Source organism: Sabethes cyaneus, chromosome 3 (assembly GCF_943734655.1).
Source record: "Sabethes cyaneus chromosome 3, idSabCyanKW18_F2, whole genome shotgun sequence".
In the NCBI taxonomy this organism is placed as follows: Eukaryota; Metazoa; Arthropoda; class Insecta; order Diptera; family Culicidae; genus Sabethes; species Sabethes cyaneus.
The window spans coordinates 70,867,480-70,894,589 of NC_071355.1; the positions used below are offsets into that span (position 1 = coordinate 70,867,480).

At 38.2% G+C, this 27,110-nt stretch overlaps 1 protein-coding gene across 4 annotated transcripts in view; it reads left to right on the forward strand.

The window, feature by feature from the left end:
- Window positions 1-27,110, forward strand: part of LOC128742165 (uncharacterized) — a 132,489-nt gene that overhangs the window by 88,416 nt on the left and 16,963 nt on the right. For all 4 annotated transcript variants that reach the window (XM_053838410.1, XM_053838412.1, XM_053838414.1 and 1 more), the window contains one exon: window positions 19,502-19,658. The gene's annotated coding sequence lies outside the window, so the exon portion shown is untranslated. The remainder of the gene's footprint in view (window positions 1-19,501; window positions 19,659-27,110) is intronic.

The window sequence follows — 27,110 nt, forward strand, 5'->3', positions numbered from 1 at the left end:
TCGTTCCTCTCGTTACGATGCCCGCTCGCCGGATCACATCTTTAATAGCGATATTGAATAACATACAGGACAGTCCATCCCTTTGCCGCAACCTGCTGCGCGATTAGAAAGGAATCGAAAGTGTCACCGAAACGCGTACGTAGCACATCACTCGCTCCAGGGTAGCTTTGATCAGCCGCGTCAGTTTGTCAGGAAAAACGGACTCGTGCATTATCTGACACAGCTGTTCGCGTTCAACTGTATCGTACGCTGTTCTGAAATTCACGCAAATATGATGCAACGCCCACGTTGTACACTCGACATTTCTGGAGGATTAAAAAAGTCCACCCTACAAATTCTCTTGCTATTGGGGATAGACGACGCAACAAAATCTGGGAGAGCACCTTGTAGGCGGCGTTGACCAGCGTAATGCCGCGATAGTTACAGTAATCTAGCCGGTCGCCCTTTTTGTAGATGGGACAGATTACACTTTCCATCGGCTCCTCCGGTAGTTTCTTCTTCTCCCAAATCCTTGAAATTTAATGTGATGATAAGATGACGGAACAGTGAGAAAAAGATTGAAGCAATTGAGATAAAAAGCTGGCGAAAAAACGACTCAAATATGATGAAAATACGATGAAAAGACGTCAACAGTTACAAAAAACGGCAAAGTGACGTTTAAAATGCGTCATACAAACGATAAAACGATGCAAAAAGGACGACGCAAAGATAGCACATACACGTCAAAAAGACGAGAAATGAACTATAAAAAGACAAATAAAAGACAACATTCTTATTTTTTTGACCAGAAGTAGGACGAAAGATGATAAAAAGATGATAAAAAGATGACAAAAAACGAAGTTAAGGCGGAAACATATCAACGAAAAAACTTTAAAATAGCAATAAAACCAACAAGAAGTTGCTGAAAACAAGCAACCAAAAATGTTAAAAACAGACGTTAAAAAACAACGAAAATAAAAGGGAAAGGTGACAAAAAGACCATGAAAAGACAACAAAAATGTGACAGAAATGACAAAGAGATGAAAAAGCGGCAAAAAGCAACGATAATATGACGAATAAACAACGATATGTTGACGTAAAGACGATGAAAGAACGTAAAAAAATCGGTAAATAAACAACAAAAAGACGACGAACTGACAGTGAATATACAGCGAAAAGACGACGGAATAATGACAAAAAAGTGAAGACCAGTAGGCGAAGAAAAGACTAAAAGCAACAAAAAATGGCGAATGTACGTCAGAAAGATATCAAAAAACATCACAAAAGCGATAAAAAATGCAAAAAAATATAAAACGACGAAGAGAATATACGCGGATGCACAAAACGCAATGGAGAAACGATAAAAAGACAGCAACGCCGCGACTAGAAATGTAAAAAGAGACTACAAATGACAACAGCATCAGACCAAAAACGCTTCAAAAGACGTTGAAATATGGTAACAAATTGCTGAAAAGAGACACAAAGGCGACGTAAAGACTCTAGAAAGCCGACTAACAAACGTTGAAAGACAACAAAACTAAACACCAAGGGGTCAATCCCGGTGTGGTGGCTAGCATTCATGCCTCATACCTAGAACTCGGGTTCAACCTCCTAACCTAATTTAGGGAATAATTTAATGCGATAAAGATGATCGTTTATATTATACTAGCTGACCCGACAAACTTTGTATTGCCACTAATTAAACTGTGTTGTACATAAATCGTGAATCTCGGATGACCTTAGTCACAATCTCGAGTTTTGCAAGTTTCTGGGGAGTTCATGGGTGTTTTAATATACAAATTTTCCTCATTGCTTTGCTTGATAAAATAAAGCAGATAGCATTTAAATATTCGCCATCATTACAAACTATTTCGCCGAATACCATTTTGCGGAACACCAATTCTCGGTTGACCATAACGCGGAATATAGAGTTTCGCAGAATACCATTTCGCGAAAAAACTTACGCGGGATGTACCATTTCACGGAAAATCTTTTCGTAGAAAGTACCATTTCGCAGGGGTGACCCAACTGAAGGAAAGTGATAGAGGTCAGTAGATCTAGAAAAATAAATAAACCTAGATAGAGGTGATTTCTATGGGGGGCTGTCCCCCCCCCCGCAGTAGTCGGCGCTTCCGACGGCAGGTCACCGGCAGGTCGCCGACAACACTCGCGGCCTGTGACCGTCTCGCGCTGAATTATCTAATGTTACTATTGATAGTTTTTGGTGGTCTTGTTATTGATTAATGTTTTATGAAAGAGTCTAAAATTTCTTGAGTTCGATTAGTTTTTGAGTTACGTAAAAATTTCTGTTTTATTTGTATGATAGTCCATATCTCCCTACCACAGCAGGGGTGAGGGGTCTCAAACCATCATTAAAAAAATTCCTGCCTCCAAAACCCCTCACATGCCAAATTTGGTTCCATTTGCTTGATTACTTTTCGAGTTATGAGGAAACTTGTATTTCATTTGCATGGGAGCCCCCCCCCCTCCTAAAAAAGGAGAGGGGTCCTAATTCATCATAGAACAAATTCATGCCTCCAAAAACACCCATATGCCAAATATGGTTCCATTTGATTAATTAGTTCTTGATGAGAAAATTTGTATTTCATTTGTATAGGAGCCCCTCCTCCTGAAGTGGGGAGGGGTCTTAATTCACCATAGAAAAAATTCTTGTCTCCAAAAATGTAAAATTTTGTTCCATTTGCTTGATTAATTCTCGAGTTATGCAGAAATCTGTGTTTCATTTGTATGGGAGCCCCCTTTCTTAGTGGGAGGAGGGGTCTCTAACCATCATAAAAACCTTTCCTGGCCCCAAAAACTCCTATATGCAAATTTTCACGCCGATCGGTTCAGTAGTTTTCGATTCTATAAGGAACATTCGGCAGATTTATTTTTATAGGTGTAGATTTGTATGGGAGCCCCCCCTCTTAGTGGGGGAGGGATCTCTAACCATCATAAGAACCTTCCCTGGCACCAAAAACCCCTACATGCAAATTTTTACTCCGATCTGTTCAATAGTTTTCGATTCTATAAGGAACATAGAGCAGACAGAAATCCATTTTTATAGGCATAAATTTGTATGGGAGCCCCCCCTCTTAGTGGAGAGAGGGGTCTTTTGCCATCGGGAGAACCTCCCGTAGCCCCAAAAACCCCTACATGCAAATTTTCACGCCGATCGGTTCAGTAGTTTTCGATTCTAGAAGGAACATAGGGACAGACAGACAGAAATCCTTTTTTATAGGTATAGATTTAGACGGAATGAAGGTGGGTTTATCCGTGTTAAAAGGAACTCTGGTATATCGGAAAACAATACATATTGAAATTGGTTTTCACTTTTAAGCAAAAATAACAAACGCTTCAACCAAACTAACCTTTAAATAAAGCACAAATTTCGGTTAAACTTTCATTTGAACCAAAAATTTGATTAAATTTGGCCTCTTTCTTTGTCTGAAGCGAAATTATAACTCTCTTCTTTGATAAAAACTACAGATTTTTCTTCAGCAAAGTGTGCAAGCAAGCCAGCTCGTGCCGGTTCATGGAAAGTTCTAACGATTCAGATACCAAATTTCCAATCGTTATCCATTAATCATTTCCTTATTGTGTGCCGTGTGCCCTACGCCGATTGATCCGTTCCGTGTTTCCATTTTTGTTTTTCCTGGTAAATAAGGGTTTCGGTATACTACCTTACTGCTGCTACTCGCGTAACAGTCCAATTTTCTATGGAGTTTCCTATATACGTGGGACTGTTATGCGTGTAGTGGCTGCTCACCGGGGTCGCGATACCTACATTTCGCTGATGGCTCAGCCATGTTCGGTGTAGCTTGCGGGATACAGCATTTCATATTCAGCCGCCCACTCCGAGACAGACGCTGTTTGAGGCGCCCCTCACCTGGGGAACAGGCGTTCAGGCTGTGCCCCTCCTGGATTCACCGCTCCAGTATGCACATGAAGCGTTTTCAGGTATGGCCGGCGATCGTCATCATTGACTTAGATCTTCGAGGATTCTTCGCTAGGTAGAGGCTTGAGAGAGCCAGAGCTAGATTTCACGTAACTCTACCAATTTCATACCCGATTTTTATTATACAATACTACTTTATTACTTTGAAATAAGTTACTATACGGTAGTGCAGACGGCTGGTGCTTTGCTTTCACCTGGAAAGAAATGGATATTTTTGACGAAAAGGAATCGGAGGCATTCATTTCTATGCCAGATATATCTATTTCTTGCAGGTAAAATATGATTTGTCAAAGTTCCAGAGGAATGGTGAATCGCAAGGACAAGAAAACGTAAATATTTGAATGCAAAATCTTAAAGACAACCGTAGGAAAAGTCGAATTTTATCAAGCTTCACAATTAGACCAAAATAGCGACTAAACCGATACAAGCAGCAATTAACAAGCATAGCACCTGTACTGACAGTCTTTTGATATTCTTGATGTTTGAAAAAGCCATTTTTAGAATGTTGCAATCGTCTTCAAACAAATGAAAAGTGTTTGCGCCGTGTAGCTCGAATGCACCTAATTAAATTATGAATTCAGCAGACAATTCATTTTAATTTTTTGGCATTTTGTGCCTCAGTCTTCTCGATAATGCCAACTGAGGAAGAGAACGTTTTGTTAAAAAAAACGAAAAGTAGCTTTATAGTAAACAAGAATCTCTAAAATAAATTGATCAATTTATATGAAAAACATGTCACGCGAAGATCGGTGAGACACGTATGTTTACTACTAGTTTACTAGTAGCATAATCTTTCGTTCGGCGGTCAAGGTTCCCATGCCACGGTTCGGTTCCATCCAAAATATGAATGAACTCTGAAGGTCGGCAGAATCAAAAATATCGCGCGAGACGAAGTGGTCGCATCTGCCAACAAACAAACACACATCGAGCAGCGCGCCTAAGCCTAGTGTGCAGTTCGTCGTTTCTACTGCTCGGATGCTGCATTATGAACCAATTAAAGGGACAGGTTGTTTGAAATTTTTGCCAACCGGTGCGACATGGCACAACAAGATGACACCGAGCGGCCTTGATTGGATGACAAAAGACGAGTCCGAATTAGAGATCATTATTAGGGGCATTATGGTTTTGTATCCCCATGAACCATACCACACCGTTGTTGTGCGAATATGGCACATTCCAAATAGGAACTTCTGCGCACAATTTACTCGCAGGACGGAGCGGCTTCCGGTTTTGCCGGTGCGAAGTGCGGAAGAAACGTCCCAGACCAGAAGTAATCCGTGCTGCTTCATTCAATTCACACGTAGATTTCTTGGCAGAGTCAAATGCGGTACCGATGAGGGCATATGCTTCCTTTGCGAATGATTGTAGCACACTCAGAGGATTCCGTTACGTTCGGTGGTGGTAAACACGACCTACTAAAATGTAGCGGACTTGTCTGGGTGAATGCCAGCATGATGCCATTCGGATTCAGCCGTGATTCAGAAAAGGTTGGCGAAATACCACGTGGAAATCATTCGTGTTTCGGTTTTCGGTTGGTAAATGGATTTCTCTGTGATGATGCATTTTTTGCTGTTTTGTTTTTCAAAAATAAGTGACAGTTGGTAATTACGCTATAGCTGATTGCATCCGTTTTGAGCGGTATTTATTCGCATACCAAGGAATTCAATTCGGTTGTTGCACACAATTGCTTGGTATTTGCTGTTCTGGTTTATTCAATGATTAATTACAGCAGAGAAAGGACGCGAATATTGCACCGAGCCACCGAGGAACTTTGGATTTCGGTGTTACGAAACGATAACTTGGTTTCACGTAGCGTAAATTTCATTCCAAACTCCTGACATTCGTTTGCACAAACATGCCAAGAAGCATTGAGACGAAATCAGAACTGAAAGAAAAAATGCCTCCGCAACGTATAGCATCTATTATTTATGTGCGGCATTTCCGCATGCATAAGTAAATAAACATCGAAATCAACTTCCATTCTTAGAAGGGTTCGTACGTTAGGCAAGCTCCGAACTCGTTGACATTCTTTAAGACTCTCGCGTTGCTCATATAAACATCCGCTCGAGTGTTTCCATTCAACAATCAAAGTTTTTTTTGTCGAGAAGCTAGTATGCCAACAAGCCAGAAACTTTTGCTGACACTGGCAGAATCGACATCCGATCGAAATGGGATGTTTAATCCAGTGACGTCTCAAGCGACGAATGCAGCGGATAGTATACACTTTGGGCTTCAAATGGTGAACCGAGATCCAAACATTTTAATTCATATGATTGATCGTCTGTTTGACTGTGGTTTCAGTAAAAGTAAAACAGCTTGGTAGTCAATATACAAACTTGATTATTGCAATTACTGGCATTGTTGCTTTTTTAATCATGATATTTATATTTGTTATCATAACCGTTAGTGACGGTAGTATGCTTTATCAATTGATTCACTGACATGGACCCTCTTCATATTCGTCGTGATGTGAATAGAGTGATAGTTGTTCGTCTATCATTTGGGCCACGCAGTGTGATACTCGAGAACACACAGAATTTGGCAGGTTTAGCAGACTTTACTGCTACTTCCCATTGCCCCCCGGAATGCGGGAAGCGTTCGGTGGATTCTTTCGCCCGGACATTCTCCCGCTACGCCTTCTTGGTTGGGTTCTCAGTCTGGAAAACAACTGCATGGCATTTACAAGGGCTGCGCGTTGAATTGGATTTGGTTTGCGCGTGGAATAAATACTAACAATGATGTAATATTTGCGGGGCTACAGTTTAATGTCTATCAATCTGTGCAGCGGAAGCAATATAAATCGAATAAATTACACTCTCAGTGGGTAAATTTGTGGTGAATGACCCGATCGGAAGAGCGTAACAAATGAGGTTAGACTACGGAATATAAGAAGACGGCTTGGTGTTATAAATGGATGAACATGCTCAACCAAAGATTAAAAGCTTCGGGTTCGAGCCCAACCTTCGCTTAGTCTATAGTTTCAGTCTAATCAATCAAGATTTTTTAGTTCATCTAATTTTTCATCTTTTACATTAAACATTTACTCTACCCGACAAAACGAAAGAGTTTAATCGGGAATCGTATCAAGAAATGACTTTTTAAAGTAAAAAGAATGTCAAGTTAATTTTCAAAAATTCACTAAATATTGCGTTTACTTGTTCTGTTGTGTGATACTTCCTGCTGGTCTATAACGTGTGCCGCTGTGCGATGAACTTTTGACCTAGGGCTACGTCTCTCAGGAAGGTAGCTGATCAGGGGGTAATTCCAAAAAATCAAAAAAATGCGACCGTCACGAAAAAATGAAAGATTTTGAACGCCAATAGTTCTGGCAATGGGGTTTTGATGGTTTGAATACCAATCGATTCATAATTATGTGGCGATGTAGCTATTATGTGGTTTTTATTACAATTTTTATTTTTAATCACTAAATAGTGGAAATTAACGAAAAGTTTTAAGGTCAAATATCCCCAAACATTTTCTTCGTGATTACCTTGCTTCACAAGCAGGGACAACAGTTAAACACATTATCTGAGTGTACTTTCCTTTTACAAAAAAAGTAACAAAACCCCTCTGTCCCAACAGGTCGAAGATTCTTTACGATGTTTAAACCTACACCAATTTGATAACTGTGCTTGGGAGTGCATCCTCATACTGCAAGAATTTGTTCGGAACTGTTGTCTTGCACGGAAACAGAACTGAAGGGATATTTGTGCATGTGACGTGGTGCAGCAATTCTCAAAGCGAGGAAAATCAGTGACTGTCTTATCCGAGAATAGTTTTTGAGAATTTTATTTGTTGCTTTGCGTCAGTTAGTTGCTTGCTAATTTAATTAGTTACTCTTAACTGCTTTATTCTGGGCTCAACCAGTGGTCTGAAGCCAGCAACTTCTCAAGTGGAGACGGATAATTTCTGACGGCGCTGGATTCGTGATTATAGACGGATTTCACGCCAACTCGTCTATGGGGTTGGCAGCACCTTCTCAGAGTTCAATGAAACTTTTTGCGTGTAAAAAGTTCATGTAAATAAACAACTTTGCATACTTAGTTTTTCGAAAATTGGACTAGATTAACTTTTGGAAAGGGCTTAAGGGAACATAAACGACTACATTTTTTTAAAAATGCATTGTTTTTTTAATCCTGATTTTGATTTTCCAGTCTTGTCCGCTTATTTTGATACTAATTTTGCAATAATCTGACCACGCGAAGTGGCCGAAAAACGATCATACACATGAGCGTTCCAGTGCGGCTTGGAAGTTGGAACAACCTCGACGGAATAAAACGCCGCTCCTGAAAAAACACGCTTTTCAAACTTTATGTACCTTTTTCTTAGAAACTACACAACGTATTGGAACAAACTTTTTTTGTTTTGTTGGTAGGAGCTTGGCGAAGACTTTTGTAACTTTTAAGCGTTGTCAACGAAATACAGCTTGAGGAAAACGAACAACGAACAGTTGTGGAACGTAGCTCTTCAGCTGATCTGCAAAATTAAACAATGTTTACATTTTTACACTCGAACAACAAACAATCATGGCTGTTTCCATAGTAACTCAGTCTGGGCGAACTCGACGCTCCTGTAATGAATGTCAAAAGATTGTGCTCACTTGCGCTCAATAGCCACCATCATCGCTCGTGCAAAGCTGGATTGCGTGCCTTTCGCTGCGCATCGTCAACGTCATTCGGTCAGCGGCTTTGGTAGGTGACACATCGCGGCTCTGGTTCGAGTTACGTCCGTGATTTCATTCATTCGACGTTATGACTTGGACAACAATCGAGCATGGCGGTTCAGGTCCCTCCCCAGAGAGACCCAGTTACGACACAGTCGATCATTGTTCGGTATGGAATGGAAATTACGACGAACGCGTTGGAGGCGGAAAACCGATCTATTAACGAGAAATTAGCCCTCATCATGTATTCATGACTACCCTGATTGCTTTGAGTGTGTTGGTAAATAGGTCTTAATGGCTCTTTAGTTGCAATTTTTTAAATGTAGTACAGTAGATTCGCTAGGATAAATGTTTATTTGCCTCACATTATCGATAATCTTTAATATGCAACTCAGTTCCATCGACAAAAATGCTTTTCTGATGAAAAAACTGCTTATGAGCACATGCCCTTCAACATCATCTCAGCATAAAACATAAAGCATAAAACACACACACAACACTAGCCTCATCGCGTATCGCATTTTCCTTGCATATTTTAAACAAAACCGGCCCTTCACTTCACTTGAAAAGCAGTAGTTGGAAACATTTAATTGTAGCACATCAATATCTGGCTCACTTTCTGTCAATATATTTCCGCAGCTGGCAAAAATTTACAAAATATAAAAGCACACGAGCAGCTAATCTACATTTGCGCATGCAAAAGACACTCTGCATGCACTATGAAAAATATGTATGTACAACTGGCGTAAAAACTTGCGCAGTTTTCATCCACCGAACTTTTCACCAAAAATTTGCATTTTAACGACTCATATAAGCCATTCCATATAAAAATCTGGCAGGTTTTATTTACTTTATTCTTAAACATAAGACGAAATGCATGCCGACTGCAAACCAGATGATTCCAAAATCATTCCGGTAAATGAGCGTATCGATTTTTCAGCGTGCATCTATTTCATGCGGCAGGGGATTCTTGTATTCTTTCTTTTGTCTCTTGCTCGTAGTAACACAGTGGTGCCATACAAAATACTAAGATTGTGGCTTTTTCGACATGTAGTAAAGAAATCTAACGGAAGATATGGCAACATTACGTTGGGTAAAGAATACAGGCGAATTTTGTGTTAAGCTCTCGCGTGACTTTAGCTGAAATGTTCATCATATGTTATACAATACTCCCGTTTTTTAATAACATTTCTCGTCAAACTGCATGTACACACACAATGCGTTTGGTTATTTGTCGCTTACAGTTTCTATTCTATTCGCAAAACAATACAAATATAAAATGATGATATCTTAATGATCACTAATTTCACCTTAAGCTGCTATAATAGAATATCAACTAAGATAGAATTTTGGTTCTGGAAGCGGAAGGGCTTGAATTGGTGGGAAATGCTCTATCCGGTGTTACCATTGCCCAGGGAGGTGTTCTTTCATACATTCAAACTGTTCTGCTGCCAGAATGTTCCTTATAGCATTTTTTCTCAGCTTTCCGATGGTGGTCTTAAAATTAAAATTATTTGGGGGGCTCATGACGAAAATGACGATTTATTGATAAAATTCAACATGGCGGCCAAATTCATGATGGCCGCCAATTTTTATTTCATTTCGTTCATACGCCTTGTCTCTCCTCTTTACAAAACCGTGTCGTTTGTAGTTTGTTCATTGGGAAATTTTGGAAATACAGTAATGACCCGATTTTGTCACCCCCATGATGAATTTAGGGGTGACTAAAACGGGACAGTGACAAAATCGGGTATATTTTCAATTTTAATTTTTTTGCAGATAACTTAGAACGAACTACATATATTTCATTCTGATCACTTTTAGGACATTTCGCACTTCCTTCTACCTCTCTGTGGACATTTGTCACCTGTTCACAGCACAGCCCACAGGTATGAAAACACGCGTTTTTTAATTGCGCCGAAATGGTTGATTATACTGGTTAACTATGTTCTGAGAAATTTCACAGCGTAAAAAGCTCTTTCTTATGGTATGAACGATTCTTTGATTAACCCCCCTAAAAGTAAGATACAAAATTTATTTTTCAAGTAGTAAGATATAGAGCAAAACAATGTTCTACAAAATTGTTGAGAAGATTATTATAAAGAACTTTGCCAAAGAAAATGACCTTCTAGCTATTATAGTTGTGGAGATATGAAACAACTTTTGTGGAAACTCCACGATAATCAACACAGTTCTTTTCACAGTGTTTTAACACATTTGACATGTTTGACAAAATCGGGGGTGACAAAATCGGGAAGTGACAAAATCGGGGAGTGACAAAATCGGGTTACCACTGTATCACAATAATTATATGAAAATTGTGAACCTTGCTACAAATAACTGATTATTTTATTCAGTTAATGCCATTGCACCTAATTTCATGAATGTTCCTTATAGAATTTTTTCTCAGCTTTTAAAATGAAAATCGGTTGGGGGCTCACTGTGAAAACGGCGATTTTTAGATAAAAACCAAAATGGCGACCAAATCCAAGATGACCGCCAAAAAATTTTTTACTCCATTTGAAAGCCCTGTTCTTCTTCTTTACAGAACCAGGCTATTTGTTAGTTGTTTCATGGCAAATTTATGAAATTTATGATATTTATGAAATTTATGAAATTTATGATATTTATGAAATATTTATGAAATATCACATGATATAGACTTCAAGGTTTGCTCAAAATTCAACTTTTTTTGAAACTGTTAGGCCCCTTGGCGAACGAGGAGTCCACTATTTCGAGGTATCAAAAGTGTAATTCTCATTTTTTAACCATTTTCAACCAATTAAGCGCAAAAGTTTCAATATTTGAAAACCTCGTGTCAGTAGTGGCCCCGTTTCAGCGAGAATTACAGAAAACGACAAAAAAACAAAGAGAATTTTTTAATCGAGCAAAAAAAATTGATTTTAGGCATTTTTACTTAAAGTTTAAACGTGAAAACCAAATCTATTCTTGCTTTTAATATATGCGTTATTATTTTCCATGCAAAAATCTACGAAAAAAAATAAAAACGGAAGAAAAATTTTTCGGCCGATTTTCGGAAATTTCTTTGTTCGAATTTCCATTTCTGTTTCATGCTAGAAGCATTAACTCAACTCGTACACTCATTTTTCGAGTTTTTCAGGCTGTAGAACCCACAGACAATTGACTTTATGAAATAAAAATTAACTCAAATCCTACAAATTATTTTTTTGCCCCCCGATTTTTCAAGCCAATTTCTAAGGGGGGGTGACAAAAACTTTTGAAATTATTTGCAATTGCCTAATTATATGGCCTATAATTCTTCCATACATCGCAAAATGGGCATGGGTCACTTTTACTAAATTTTCTGAATTTTCATAAACAATACTGAAAAAACTAAAAATCATTTCTACAGTAAAAAAAGCATTTTAAAAACTAAAATTCGATTTTCCAAAAAAGCCCATCTCTGAAATTGATGAAATTTTTTTTGAAGGTAGATAATTATATAGCCTACAAGTCTCTCGTATACTGCAAAATGGGCATATTTAAGGGATAAAAGTGTTTCTATCAAAAACTTTTTCAAGTCCTTCCCGGGAAAAAGGTATAAATAGGTATAAATTTTTGTTAGAAAAACTTTTTTCTCTGTAATATGCCCATTTTGAAATATATAAGAGACTTGTAGGTCATACAAAGTTGTTTATTTTCATGAACTCTTTACATACCGTCATCCGGGGCGAGATTGTGCCAAAAAAGTATATATTTTTGTTCTTTAGCTCAGTATACACACAATTTAGGAACTAAGTTGATTTCGAAGCTGTCAATATATACTAAATTGTTCAATTAACAACTACCGTAGAGATGGTCTAGTTACAATGAAACCTAATTTTACTGGAAGTGCATCAACTTTGGCACAATCTCACCCCTTCTAGGGGGTGACATTGTGCCAAAAACATAAAGTTAGGCTAAAAACCTAAACAGTGAACATTAGCATGTTTATAAACAATACACATAAAGATCAGTATAAAGTAGTTCATATGTGGCCGTCCATGAACTAAGTGGACTATTAGGGGCAGGGGGCCGGCCAAAAACAACGCATCATACAAAAAATATGAACGAAAATAACCCGGAGTGGTCTGAAATAACTAAAAATGAGTTCGTAGTCAATGGAGAGCCTTTATATAGCCAGTAGCATTTCTAGGGTTAACAAGGGGGAGATATATGAAAGGGTGTATCCTAAGGAAGCATACCTATTTGATTATTTAACAAAAGTAACCATTACTTCGTTCAAGAACCCGCGGCCGCAGAACATGTGGCCTATACTATCCCCCTCCCCCCTCCTTAAAACTGGCAGTTTATACACGGTATAATATATTCGTCTTATATTAGAGTGTTTATTCAAAGTATCTGAAATTTCCAGAGAAAAAGTAAAAATTAAATTAAATTATTTAGCAGACCTATGATGCAGTTTGCTCCAAAATGGATGATGCAATCTAATCTGTCAAAATATTGTGCTCAATAGTAAAGAATGTGAGTGTGCTGGTGTATACTGACGTATTTTTGTTGTGTATGTGAAATCCACAAATTGGATCGATCATTATGGCTTGGCACAATCTCACCCCCGTGAAGCTCGAAAAGTACAAAGTTTCGAAAAATATTATTTTCGTAATCAAAACTTATCCAACACATAACCTAACCTCTGGTCGAGTTGGCATGACCCCTCTAAGGGGCACGTGATCTCCGTAAACAAAGGCAGGGGCTAAAGGATAAGATCTGCGGCAGTCCCAACAGCTACTGGAGGAGTCTGCGAACGAGGAGGAACTACAGGCAGGGATGCCACATATAATTCTGTGTTTTTCGTTGGAAAAATCTGACAATCTGTGCGGCGAGGAAAAATATCTGTGCAAAAATCTGTCCAATGCAAAACAATGAGAGTGAAAGAGATAGAGAGTCATTTTGCTGACTATTTCTGTCTCTTTCACTCTTATGTAAAAGCTCAAAAATCTGTTTAATCTGTGTAATTTGGCGAAAATCTGTATTCTATGCATACAGATTCTGTACAGGCAATTTCTTTCAAATATCTGTTAAACACAGAATAATTTGTGCATGTGGCAACCCTGACTACAGGGAGTAAATTGGAAATACTAAACAAGAGTCTTGACTTGATTAGCAGGAGCAAAATAAAACCCCACTCATGCATGGTCCAAGTAACAGTTTATTCGTCGATTTTCATTCCTGTTCCTCGTCAGTCGAACAGTTCAATGCGCCCATTCGATTTCGACCCGAGTGGCACAGTCAGCATGCGAATCGGTGCTATCAGTTTTCAGAAAAAAATCAATCTGCGAATTGTCTTTACGGACGGAAATATACGGCGCACAATTATGTGCTTAATCAGCTAAAACACCTTCTGTCCAGCGCCAGCATTTCAATTCAGGCTCTCGTGCTCCGCTGATAAAAAGCGAGCTGATAATCCCGGCCAAGCCTCTGATAAGAGTTGTGCTCTTCGGTTTTGCTCGGTAGAAGTTACCGGCCAAAGTGGAACTCGTTCGTTTGCAGCTCTAATATTTAATTCAACCCATCCGCAAATAGTAGGAGAGATTAGGGGCAAGATACTAATCTATAAATATACATCACCATATTTTGAAGGGGAATGAACTTGAAGTGAGCCACCGACAAATTGAGGATATTAAAATTGCAACCTAAATTAAAAAACAACCTGAAACGTGCACCAACTGGAGGATTTGTTCAGAAACTAGCGCACGTGCAAATGATTCGGCAACGAATCGCCGCATTGCATGTAGAAATTATACAACGCAAAATGCAACTCGCCTTAATTCCGCCTTAAATTTTTGCATACTCGGAAAAATAAACCATTTCACTTTTTGTAGCACCATATGATAATCTATGCTAATGGGAGAATTCACGAACGAACAACGGAATAATCACTGCTTATTGGACAGATCTGCCACCATTAATTACAACCTTATCAGTTTCACACACTCACTGGCAGTGCAGCGCAGACTAAAATTACGGTCACTCGATGATATTCCCACGGGATTCCAACGGCCCGTCACGTCCTCGTCGTCGTCGGTGCACCACCACCCGTGCGAGTGCTCTCTCGTTACATTATCTGCGTTTATAATGGAAGGTCGTTCGCCAGTCGGTCGATCGCCTATCGGTGGTTTATTGAACGATTTTCCGCATTGTTTTCTTTATCAGGATGTCTAATTGCGCTGCTGGGAGTTAGGTCTCTACTGTTGTATAAAGGTAGGATTTGATTACAGTGATTTTGATACCTTTTCCATCACAAGTAAGCGGACGTGTTACTTTGGCATACTCTATCGATCATGCGAAAGAGATGACATTTCAATGGGATCATAATTGTTGTTGTTCAAGGTTGTTGCCGGTCCCGGTTCGACATTCACGATACAACAATGCTGGGCCGGCAGCTTGAATCACTAGTTGTTTGATACGCTGAGATTTACCCATCGTCGGTGGATTTGGGATGGTATTGAACCTTCCGTTGAAGTACATATGTCCCTTAAATAGTCGCATTCCACAGTGGGACCATTCTGAAAAAACACATCTAGACGACCCCGATGACGCACCGAACTGTTCATACCGTTCGTCGCAACGGCAGTACAGTGTATCGCTGCCGGGATGATTTATTGCGCGAGGCATGTTGTGATACTTGGATAAGCAATATTCTGTACCAGGGGCATTCAACCCCTACAGCTCTTCTTTTCTCACTAAAAAGCCAGTCGTCTTATGTTCGAATCTCGGCTAGGCGGTGCTGCTAGATAGAGTCAGTAGGAGTTTTGCACTAGCCCCGTAACTGTCCTGTACTCTAATAGCCGGCTGCGAAGTCTGTCGATAAAGAAGGGTCAAGTCTTAGAAAGGACGTTTAATCCCACGGCTTTGCTTTTGTAGCTACTACATTTGACCGGAGTGATAATCGCATCCTGCTTAAAAAAATTTGCGTTTAGGAGCTTCACCGCGCGCGGTTTTGTCACGTGGCTAATTGTCACGTTCTTGTATGACAGAGTTTTGCAAGATAAGCTTGGATTGGACTTATCACCTACATTTACAAATAAATCAGCTGTACCGCAAGATAGCACGCTTGGTCATCTCCTTTTTATCATTGTTTTCAATAACGCAACAATCCCCGTAGAAAATGGTTACACCGATGACTTTATGATATATCTGACGATTCATTGCATCGAGAATTATTATAAACTCCATGCTAGCCACGAAGCCAAAACCTTTGAAAATGTAATATGATTTACAATTTAATAGCATGTACTAAAATTTGTTTGTGAAAAGTTGGCGACCTTTTATTAACCCCTTAACGGGTAAGGCCGTCTGAAAACGGAGCTCCAGAGCCACATACGAACCTTTTTTGAGTTGACAATATGAAAAATGTGTTTAGAACAGATTTCTTGACATTTTGATATTAATATCACAACATTCTGGCTATGCGTTCAAATGTTATCATCTTTCAAAAACAAAATTCCAGAAAAATTCCGAAAATAACTAAAGCGCGATTCCCTTTTTTACTTTTGAAGAAAAAGTGCATCTAAAACAAAATGATCAACCTCAAATGTTTTCTATGAGTAAATTTCATGCTTTATTTCAATTTTGTTATAGAGTTGGATTTCGAATTTGACATGGTTCGATTTTGGCATGGTTCGATTTTGGCATGGTTCTACTTTGGCATGCCTCGATTTTGGCAACAAAAGTATTCGTTTTTGGCAACACAAGATATTTCATTTCAAAAAATATGCTTAAATATCAATCAGTTTCCACATACATGCTTTAAATAACAAATAAATTATGCCCTCAGTTTGTTCATGAAAAAAATTTACGTGGTTTTGAACAATATTATTTTTATTGCCGTAGGACTATGTCTTACCGCATGGTGTCAATAACTTATTTGCGCCGGACAGATAGGTGGAGAACGGTACCAGACCTTTAAATCGGTGAATAACAGCAATCAGTATTATCACACATTTTTAGGAGAAATTCGATAAAAACGTCTTGAAAAACACTTATTTCAAAGTTTTTTGCTTCTTAAAAGTTACTAAATTTCACGAGCTTAAGATTTTCAGTACAACATTTTCTCAGCTTGCGATTGAAAGTAACCGAATTGGGCTAGCTAGCTTAGTTTTTGTACCAGAGATAATTTAAGGCAAACAGAACCGAAGCAACACTAAGCAGCTTAGCGCAAATATTTCAAGCGGTGAGAGAGGACCACATTTGACGAAAAAAATCCTTCTACGCATATTTTTAGAAGCAAAAAGCTTTGAAATAAGTGTTTCTCAAGAGGTTTTTATCAAATTTCTCCTAAAAACGTGTGATAAAACCGATTGCTTTTATTCACCGATTTGAAGCTCTGGGGAAAAACTAAAGCAAAGCCTAGGTTCTACATTACGTTATCACTTGCAGGGAAACCAATACTTTAGACGAAATTTAACCTGAAACATACGTTTCCTTGCCAGAAATATCCGTTTCCTTGCAGGTATAAGCACATTTTTGAATTTTGAATATTTTTTGTCAAAATTTCTCAGCTTGTTGGAAAAATTATTAAAACGCCCATCTCTCAAACGGTTCTCAAACCATTAAAAAACGAAAAACGAATATTTTTATCAATAAGCTCATCATATCAAAATTATTAGAATCGGTTCAGTGTTTCAAAAGTAATGATTTTTGTTTAAAAGATCCAAAAGCGAAATGGGCAACAACTATACAACCGCTTTTAAATATTGATAGTATTTCTTGTTTCAAGAAACTTTGCTGATGGTATGAAAAATCAACAAATCATTAAATAGAATATATTTCATCATCAATTTTACCGCACTTTCGAATTCTACTGTGGTTCACCTCCTAGACTGCCGTCTAGCACCGTAACCAGTAAAAGTCCTCTCGTGGCCTGCGAAGTTATCCGACGAACCTGTCCGTCTTTAGCAGGGACGGCCTCCAGTAGTAGGCCAGTTCCTCTTGCGCGTCAAAGGAAGCTATGTAGCGCTTCTTCCTAAAAGTTGTCAGGCGCGATGACCTGAAATAGGTGAAGGGTTTCTCAACGGATTGTATTAGCCGTTCCCAACAGCCACCAAAATGTGGAGCAGCTGCAGCATTTAGTGTAACTTTGTACTAGGACCGATGAATTTCGACATTCGAATTTTAGATGTAGTGTAATGCCACAAGCCAATCGCCGTTCGTTTCGTATGTAATCTCCACTGGGAGAGACTTCAGAGCCAATATGGTCTCCTCCGTAATATTTGTTTTACCTTCGCATCCTTGTGGTGGTTCCTCAGATCCGTTTTTGTGCCATTTACCTTCTTCCTAGCTGTTATCAAGCGAGTATCGAACGATTTTAAAACACGGTGAACAGTGCTTGGAGGAAATCCAAGCTTTTTGGCAAGTTTTCTTAACGAGAGATCCGGATTTTCATTGCGACCGCACACTATTGCTTTTCGCACCTGCTCTTCTTTCGACGCCATTTTACGCTGAGCGCTTGTAATATAAACAAGTGTTATATTTTCAGAAAAAACAGACATACGTCTACCACTCTGCAAAATATTTCACTCATGGTTAATGTATTTCCGAAGTTGTGGGTGTTTAGGGGTGTCCAAATTTGATCGCGAACAAGCCTTATTTCTTTTCTTACAGCTTAAGTGAAATAAACAAGTTTTCGCCATTCGCATTAACAATATCATTTATTTCTACAGAAGTTATGGCAGAAAAGGAATTGCCCCCCATTTCCCCCATTTAGCGAGTTTCGTGAGCCTGGTCTGCACCCCGCGGTATAGTTATGTTTGTATCGTTTCACTAGCTACAGTGTGCTATTTATTTATTTATTTTTTATGGTGCAAATTTTCCTAAAGCTCATAAACCATTTTTGGAGAATTATGTTCCATTTGCTTGTTCCTAGAGTAATGCTCTATCGAGGCGAGGCAGACCTTGTGAAACTGGGCCAAATATATGAAACCGTGTATTCTTTTCTTGTTTAGTTCTACTGCAGTTGGGCCCCGGAGCGAGGGGTAGTGCCGTTGGGCTAGATTGTTCGCGGCTTAAAATTGGATGCCTTATTTTCGTGGAATTTGTGAGCAGCAAACCACCAGCAGAACTATACAAACGGTAGTCAAGTAAGGAGAGCAATGCTGTTAAAACATGCAGGATTCTTTCTCGTGCCATCCTTTTTGTGGTTGGCGAAGATGCTGTTTGCTCCGTTTTATCTGCTTTCTTTATTGCAACCTGAACTGACCTTCTGGCTTTTGGTATACACAGTATTGTGGGATAAAAGAAAGTGATTGTAATATTTCACCATAAGGTAGACATCTTTTTGTACATAGTTTGGCAGTGTTATTTTTCTTTCCTCTTCGCTGTTGTGCTCTTAACTCAAAACTAAAAATTGCATTTAATGAAAATGAATGTTGTCCATACACTCTGAATCAATTAGATCAACATAAATGCTGCCGTCGTCAATTCGATACGTAAAGACGCGGCTGCACGTGACCCGTTTGATTGTGATAATTAATCAATTGATCCCCGATGTCGTTCATGACTCCATTGTTGTGTCATTCATCGCTATATGTATACGGATGTAGATGAAATATGGTTGGTAGTGTAACAGTAAATGATATTCCGAATTACAAAATATTTTGAATTTCTCAAACTACCATACTATGTGAAAATTTGACATCTTTCTTCTGCTCCATGTTAATAATACAACCCTAACGGAAGCCTTTTCCGTCCATTGAAACGTATTTTACAAAAAGTCCAGCAAACATGGATGTCAATTCGTTTAATTCGATCAATTTCCCAATCAACCGACAGATTATTACGACCCACAAAATTTAATAATTGTCATCTCGACATTGCTGCACTGGCATAGTATACATTTTTCATTTTTACATCTCTCTCTCTCTTGCTTCCTCTTATCGCAGATTCATTGCATTGTTGCGGATAATAACAATCGGATAAAACCGCATGGACGCCTTTTCAACGAAACGTAAGCAGCATTACACAAGTGGTGACTTTTACTCGCCAGCCCCATATTCTAAACAGACGCAGAGGAAACGGAACGTGCTTTCCAAGCTGGAGGTAAGTGCCGGAAAATTGTTTCTTTAATTGGTTTAACCCTGGTCGGGTCTGTGTGCTACTCGTGCGGTGCGGTCTCACAAAAATTACAGCTTTTTATTTTCAGTGTGTTCTCATTTGTTGTTATTTTATGTAAAACCCCCAACCAAAAAAAAACAGTAAAAGCAAAATGAGAAGGTCCCAAAAACGGTTGTTTTTGAAACCAAATATGAAAAAGACAGAAGTTTACTGTTATTTTAAATTCACGATTGAATTCCGAATTGTCAATTTCAGTTATTTCATTTTTTCTTTCAATTCAGTTCATAGAGGGTTAAAGCGATGAACACATTTGTCAAACATTCCGATTTCAATGACACGCGGGAACGGCAGACATCGAGTGATTTATTTTTGAAGAATAACCTAGGCAAATCGATTTAAGCAAAATGTTTCTCATCGTCATTATTTTCTACGGTTTATCCTTTGTCAAATTTTCATTGTTTTCCCTTTCGGCAGAACATATTTATTTACCTCCGCAAGATCCGAAACGCATCGCATAAAATGGCGAAAGTTTTTTTTTTATTTTAAATCAAAGCGGACTGAAATTGACTGTCTTTTATTATTTTATGGAAATAACCAAAGTTATGTAAAAGCCTTTGGCGACCGTGTGCGTCTCGGAAATTGCGTGATCTTACGCTGTTGGTTTATTTATAGTCGTTGGTCTATGCGGTAGCCCCACACTGTGCCGTTTCATCGACGGACTGCGGTTATGAGCGTTCGGAAAAATGTAGTCTATAATTGGACTGATCGATCGTATCCTATGTCTAAAACATTAATATTAAATGGCACTCCTAATCAGCATTTGGCCAAAAATTTAAATAAGTGTATTTATGGAGTTCGTTATTACAAACTTTATTAGATAATCTTACTGTTAACCACTGGCATGCACAGCCATCAACATAAGGTTAGGCACCCGACCCCTTTCAGAAGAATGCTTTGGCCTGGAAAAAGCGAAGTGATTGTAGGATGGCGAATCTATCTGTTACCTATCACTTATGCCGGTTTGCTGATGGTTCATTATTCAATTGTCTGTTTGTCGATTATATATTTAAATTTTCCTATAACGATAGTTTTTTACAATTAACGTAGAGGACGGTAGAAGAATTGTTGATAGGATCCAACAGAATGGGACCAGGCGTGCAGGGATGGTTCGACCGCTTTGACTCAATTTTGATTCATTTGACAGTACCTTCAAATATATTTGACAAAGTTACATATCGGACGTTTGTAGAACTAGTTATTATCTACAATTTTGCTGAACAAAGTTTTGCTGTATCTTTTGTAGTTACGGCGCTACGATGTTAGTAACTTGTTAGTGACGAATGGAGCGTTCATTTGTCGAGTGCCTATTCGTCGATGGTCCAATTGTCAATTGTCCATTTGTCAACCGTTGCGTTTTGAAATTGTCTATTGGTAATTGCCGATTGTCCATTTGTCGATTGTCCATTTGTCGACTGTCCATTTGTCGACTGTCTATTTGTCGGTTGGCCAATTGTCGATTGTCTATTTATCAGTACCGTCTATTTGTCAATTGCCCATTTGTAATTAGGAAGCCGTAATTGTTCATTTGTCGATTGCTCACTTATTGATTCAAGGTTGAGCGGTTTAAAAAGAGTTGCCGATTCGACGATGGACCAAGAATCGAACTACTGCTAGCAAAGCAAATAAATTAATCAGTATTTTTATTGTTTATTGTTTATTGTCTATTTGTTCATTTGTCAATTGCCTCAATTTTTCGATTGTCCATTTGTCGATTATCGATTTGTTGATGATCCATTATTCATGTCGATTGTGCATTTGTGAATTGTCCTCAATTGTCCATTTGTCAAATGTCCATTTGTCGATTGTAAATTTGTCAATTGTTCATTGTCCATTCGTCAATTGTCCAATTGTCCATTTGTCAATTGTCCATTTCCCTATTGTCCATTTATTGATTGCCTTTTGTAAATTACCGATCGTCCAAAATTGTCCATTTGGTGATCACCTATTCGTCGACTGTCCATTTGTTGATTATCCTTTTAACGATTGTTCATTTGTTGATGGTACATTTATCAACTGTCTGTTTGCCGATCATTCTTTTCTCGATTGCCCTCAATTGTGCATCTGGCATTTGTTGGTTGACCATTTGTCGACTGTCCATTTGTCAATTGTCCATTTGTCAATCGTCCATTTGTCGGCTGTCCATTTGTGGATTGTTAATTTATCGATTGTCCACTCGCCGATTGTTCATTTATCGATTATCGATTTGTTGACAATCCATTATTCAATTGTCTATTTGTCGATTGTGCATTTGTTGATTGTCCTTAATTGTCCACTTGGCGGTTGTTCATTTTTCGATTATCCAGTTGTTGATGGTCCATTTATCAACTGTTTATTTGCCGCTTGTCCGTTTGTCGACTAGCTCCAATTGTCCTTTTGTCTATAACCAATTTGTCGATAGTCTGTTTGTTGGTTGTCTATTCGTCGATTGTCCAATTGTCAATTATCCATTTACATATTTGGTTATTTGGTTATTTATCAATTGTCCATTTATCGGTTGTGCATTTTTCTATAGTCAATTTGTCGGTCGTCCATTTATTAATTGCTTATTTGTAATTGTTCATTTGTCTGTTGTATATTTATTGATTCAATGCTGACTGGTTTGAAAACGGTTTCTCGATTCGACGAAGGACCGAGCAAAGCAAATAAATTAATCAGTACTTTTGTTGTTTATTATTTATTGTCTATTTGTCCATTTGTTGATTGTCAATTGTTCAATTGTTCGATTGTCCATTCGCCGATTTTCTATTTGTCGCTAATCGATTTGTTCCATTATTCAATCGTCTATTTGTCGATTTTTTTTCGTTTTACTTTTACTGACTTTTTCGCGGTCAACTGTAAACTCTATTTTGATTAAAGCAGAGGAGCGTTTGGTGCGAAAAATGTTAGACTGAGTACTGGAAAATTTCGATCTGCGGCTAAAAATATTGGGTAGTTTGTGGTAGTGGGACTCTAACCCACAATTTCCCGGTTGGTAATCGAGTGTTTTACGCATTTAAACTATACCACACACATGTATTAATTAGTCTCAGATCTAGCTTTGTCCCTCCAGTCCAAGCATTCCATTTTTTGCACACAAACGCTCCCCCCGGCGACGGTTATTACTTATAATATAACTGCCCTTTGCTTCTACCACCGAGAAGATAGACGATTATCGACTGCATTGTGGTGGGAGCTAACAGTCTGGTGCCTAACGTCGGGGCACGCTGGTGTTTTTATACCACACCGCGTGTGCTTTTTCGTTTTACTGTTACTGACTTTTTGGCGGTTTAAATGCGTAAAGCACTCGGGTACCAACCGCGGAATTGTGGGTTGGAGTCCCACTACCACAAACTATCCAATAGTTTTAGCCGCAGATCGAAATTTTCCCAGTATTCAGTCTAACATTTTTCGCACCAAACGCTCCTCTGCTTTAATCAAAATAGTATTTGTCGATTGGGCATTTGTCCTATCCTCAATTATCCATCTGTCAGTAACCAATTTGTCGCTTGTCTGCTTGTTGGTTGTCCATTTGTCAATTGTTCATTTATCGAGTGCCCATTCGTCGATTGTCCAATTGTTACTTGTCCCATGTTTTCTTCGTTCGTTTCTTCATGTTTTCCCTGGTGTTTTATTTTCTTTCCCGTTTTCGTCTTTTTCTTTTTTTCGTTTTCAGTTTGCGTCTATTTGTACTATTTTGTGCTTTCCTTCACGTTTCTCCATTTTGCTTCTTTTCGTCTTTGCTGTCAAGTTTAGTCTGTTTTTGGCTTTCTTTTTTCCGTTTTCTTTCCGGTTTTCCTATTTAACATTTTGCCTTTTCCTTTAGTCCGACTTTACTGTGTTTACCTTTTTTCTTTCTCCTTTTATTTCTCGTTCAACCTCTTTTTCCCGTTTTCCTCGTTTCCTCAATAGTTTTTTTCTCTTGCTTTTCGTTTCCTTTTGGTTTTTCTTGTTTTCCGTTCCGTATGTCTTTTTATTTCTCGCTTTCCCTCTTTTTCTCTGTCTGGTGATAGCTTTTTTCTTGTTCCGTTTCTTTCGTTTTACCTCGATCACGCCTCGTTTTACCTCGTGCCAGGCTCATTTTTCCTCTTTTCCTTGACTGAAGTTTTTACAGTGTCCTAGTAGAATACGAAACCGGAAAATTAAATAAAAAGAAATCTTATCCAATTTAATTCTACTATGTATATTTTATTCTTGACAGATACTGTTTGAAAACAGACACTGAGAAAGCCTGCAAGTCGTAGGTGAAATACGTAGGGGAACTGGGGGGAAAATGAACACCCTTAGCAATTTCGCCATTTGCTTCCCCAGAAACCAACCAAATGCTGAACGCACTACATGAATTGAAAGCTGGATTCATATTCCATGTAGCAAAATATAAAGACGTTTGATAAAGGACGATTTGTCATGAAAAATTCCTTATTTTCGAAAGCGTCACATTCGAGCCTGATTTTTTTCGTGTGGGTAAAATGAACATGCAGTGAGGGCAAAATGAACATGTCATGGAAAACTAAAGTTAACATGCAGCTTGGATAAATTAAACATTATTTTACCTTATCATTGTTCTACATAAGCTGTAGATATTCAACAAGGCTGCTGGAATTAAAATAGGACTCCACAAACTTAACATAATGTATCTTCGCCACATTCATACAATGCTTGACTATCAACTCGCTTCATCGGTAATTTTTCGTCATTTTTCGAGAGACTCGATCATTTTTATTGATTGAATTGTAATTAGGTCCTGTCTGCTGATAAATGGAAAATAAAACATCATTATACACACTGTTCATTTTGCCCCCATAGTGAAGTGTTCGTTTTGCCCCCAAAACACCAGTTGTTTTCTAGTGTTTATTATAAACAAACAGTTGATAAAAATATTTGGAATTTTCGACAGATCCGTAGGACAGTGATAAGCAATCACCACTAAATGACACCAATAGTCGAAATTTAATTTGTTTCGCCAAAAAAGCTTATATACTAATAGTGGAAATTACCATCGGCGTCAGATTTCAACAAATATTTTTTACTTTTTTAATTTTTTTCACATTAGAAAGTTTATGATCACCACATATTGTCTCAAACAGCTTGAAATACTTCTCGGAGAAGATACCTATTGATCTGGAACCGATTTTAATCGGTTTACTGGGAATTTGGCTACCTGTTCATTTTACCCCCCCCTGTTCATTTTACCCACAGTTCCCCTATCTGTCAAGGTTAAAATATAAATAGTAGAATTAAATTGGATGAGTTTTCTTTTTATTTAATTTCGAGACTCTTTTCCTCTCTACTTTCAATTTTAGTTCTTTTTTTGACCCAGTTTTCGTCTTTTTCGCTTTTAACTCCTTTTCTATCCCATTTTTTATTTCCGTCTGTTTCGTTCTTCCTTTTATTAAGTCCTGCTTTTCCTTCTTTACTGTCACGTTCTATTTATCCATCCCGTTTCATCCCTTTGGCTTCCATTTTTATATTTTCTCCGTTTTTCCTTTTTCTGTCCCGTCCTGTCTCTTTTTCTGTCTGTTTTATTTATTAAAACATCGTTTCTTCATATTTTTTCTTTCTTTTCTCTCGTTTTTCTCTTTTTCCGTTCTTCAGATTTTTCTGTCCAGTCTCCTTGTTTTTTTCCTTCCGTTTTCTTCTTTTTCACATTTTTTTCTTTTTATGTCCGATTTTTCTGTCACGTTTTTGCTTCTCTTTACACCTTTATTTACTCTTTTTCGCTCTCTCGCATTTCTCTTCCCGTTTCTGCAGTTTTTTTTTGCGTTTTCCTCCCGTCTATTTTCCGTTTTATCTCTTTCTGTGTCATTTTTCTTTTTTTGCTTCTTTTTTCCGGAGAGCGGCAAGAAATTTATCATTAAAAGATTAGAAATTGACAATCAAAAAAGCACGCGCAGAACATAATTTTCCAAGATTTATTCGGAGTTTTCTGCCATCATTTAAATTTGGTCTTGAAAATGGAAATGAAAGCAAAGGTTTGGATTTTAAACACCAGCGCGCCCAGACATAAACAAAAGATGGGGCACCGGACCTTCCAGAAGATGCTTTAGCCTGGAAAACTCATAAGTTACTTATCACAAAATTTGCCAACCGATTAGGTTGAAAATTCCGAACTTTCGAGAGCAATTGGATTGAAAATTGAAATTGGACTTTGGATAGAAATTAGTCTTGGGATTGGACAAATTTGGGCTTGAAGTTTCACTTCAAAAATTGATCTGGAAATTGGACTTAAAATGGATTTGAATTGAATGAATTTTTTGTTTGTTTTTATTATAGTCGCTTTAACCAGCTTGGGTTATTTGTGACTTCTGCGGGGTTGGGATTTGAACCCGGGTCCTCGGCGTGATCCTCTTTTATTTTTTTCCTTCCGATTTTCTCTGTTTTTATCGTTTATTCAATTTTTATTTTCATTTTTTTTTTGTTTTGTTAAGTTTTTCTTCGCTTCAATCCGGTTATTTTCTTAATTCAGTTATGTGTTCCTATCTTCCACTCTTCTTTTGTTATTTTCCTTCCTGTTTTCCGTCTTTTCTTTAATATTTTTTTGAAACGATGGTTCTACAATTGATGAAGGGACGGTAGGGAAAGAAATGAAAATTTTTTGGTGAAGGTGGGGAAGAGCGGAAAGGGGGGGGGGGTATTGGTAGCTATGCTTGACAAGTAGTCATTTTGACTCCTCCCTTTTGTCCAATACTGGAAGGTGCATGAGTCGAACCAAGCTGTAATCTAAGATTACAACCGGATTCGAACCCACTTAGATTACAGCTTGGTTCGACTCATGCACCTTCCAGTATTGGACAAAAGGTAGGAGTCAAAATAACTACTTGTCAAGCATAGCTACCAATACCCCCCTCCCCTTCCTTTCCGCTCTTCACCACCTTCACCAAAAAATTTTCATTTCTTTCCCTACCGTCCCTTCATCAATTGTAGAACCATCGTTTCAAAAAAATATTAATATATATGTATGACCGCATTTCAAGGTCAAGACTAAAAACTTGAGATTAGTCTTTTCTTTTCCCTTTCTCCTTTGTTCGTTTCCAGTTTTCGAACTTTTTATAACTTTTTTCTTTCGCGTTTTTCGTCTTTGTCTGTTCCATTTTTTGTCTTTTTGGGTCACCAGCCTTGTTTTTCTGTCTCGTTATTGTTTTTGGCTTCCTTTTTTATTTTGCTTTGCTCGCGGGTTCCAGTTTTTATTTCCTTTTGATCATTTTTTACTCTTTCGTTTTACCTTTTACTTTAGTCCATTTTTCTTGTTTTCCTTTTCTTCTTTTTCTGTCCTATTTTCCCGTTTTGTGTCCCATCTTGTTCCTTTATATTTCGTTTGACCTCTTTTTCCGTTTCCCTCGTTTCCTCTACCGCTGTCATTATTCTTCTTTTTCCTTTCGACTTCTCTAGCTATCTGTTCTA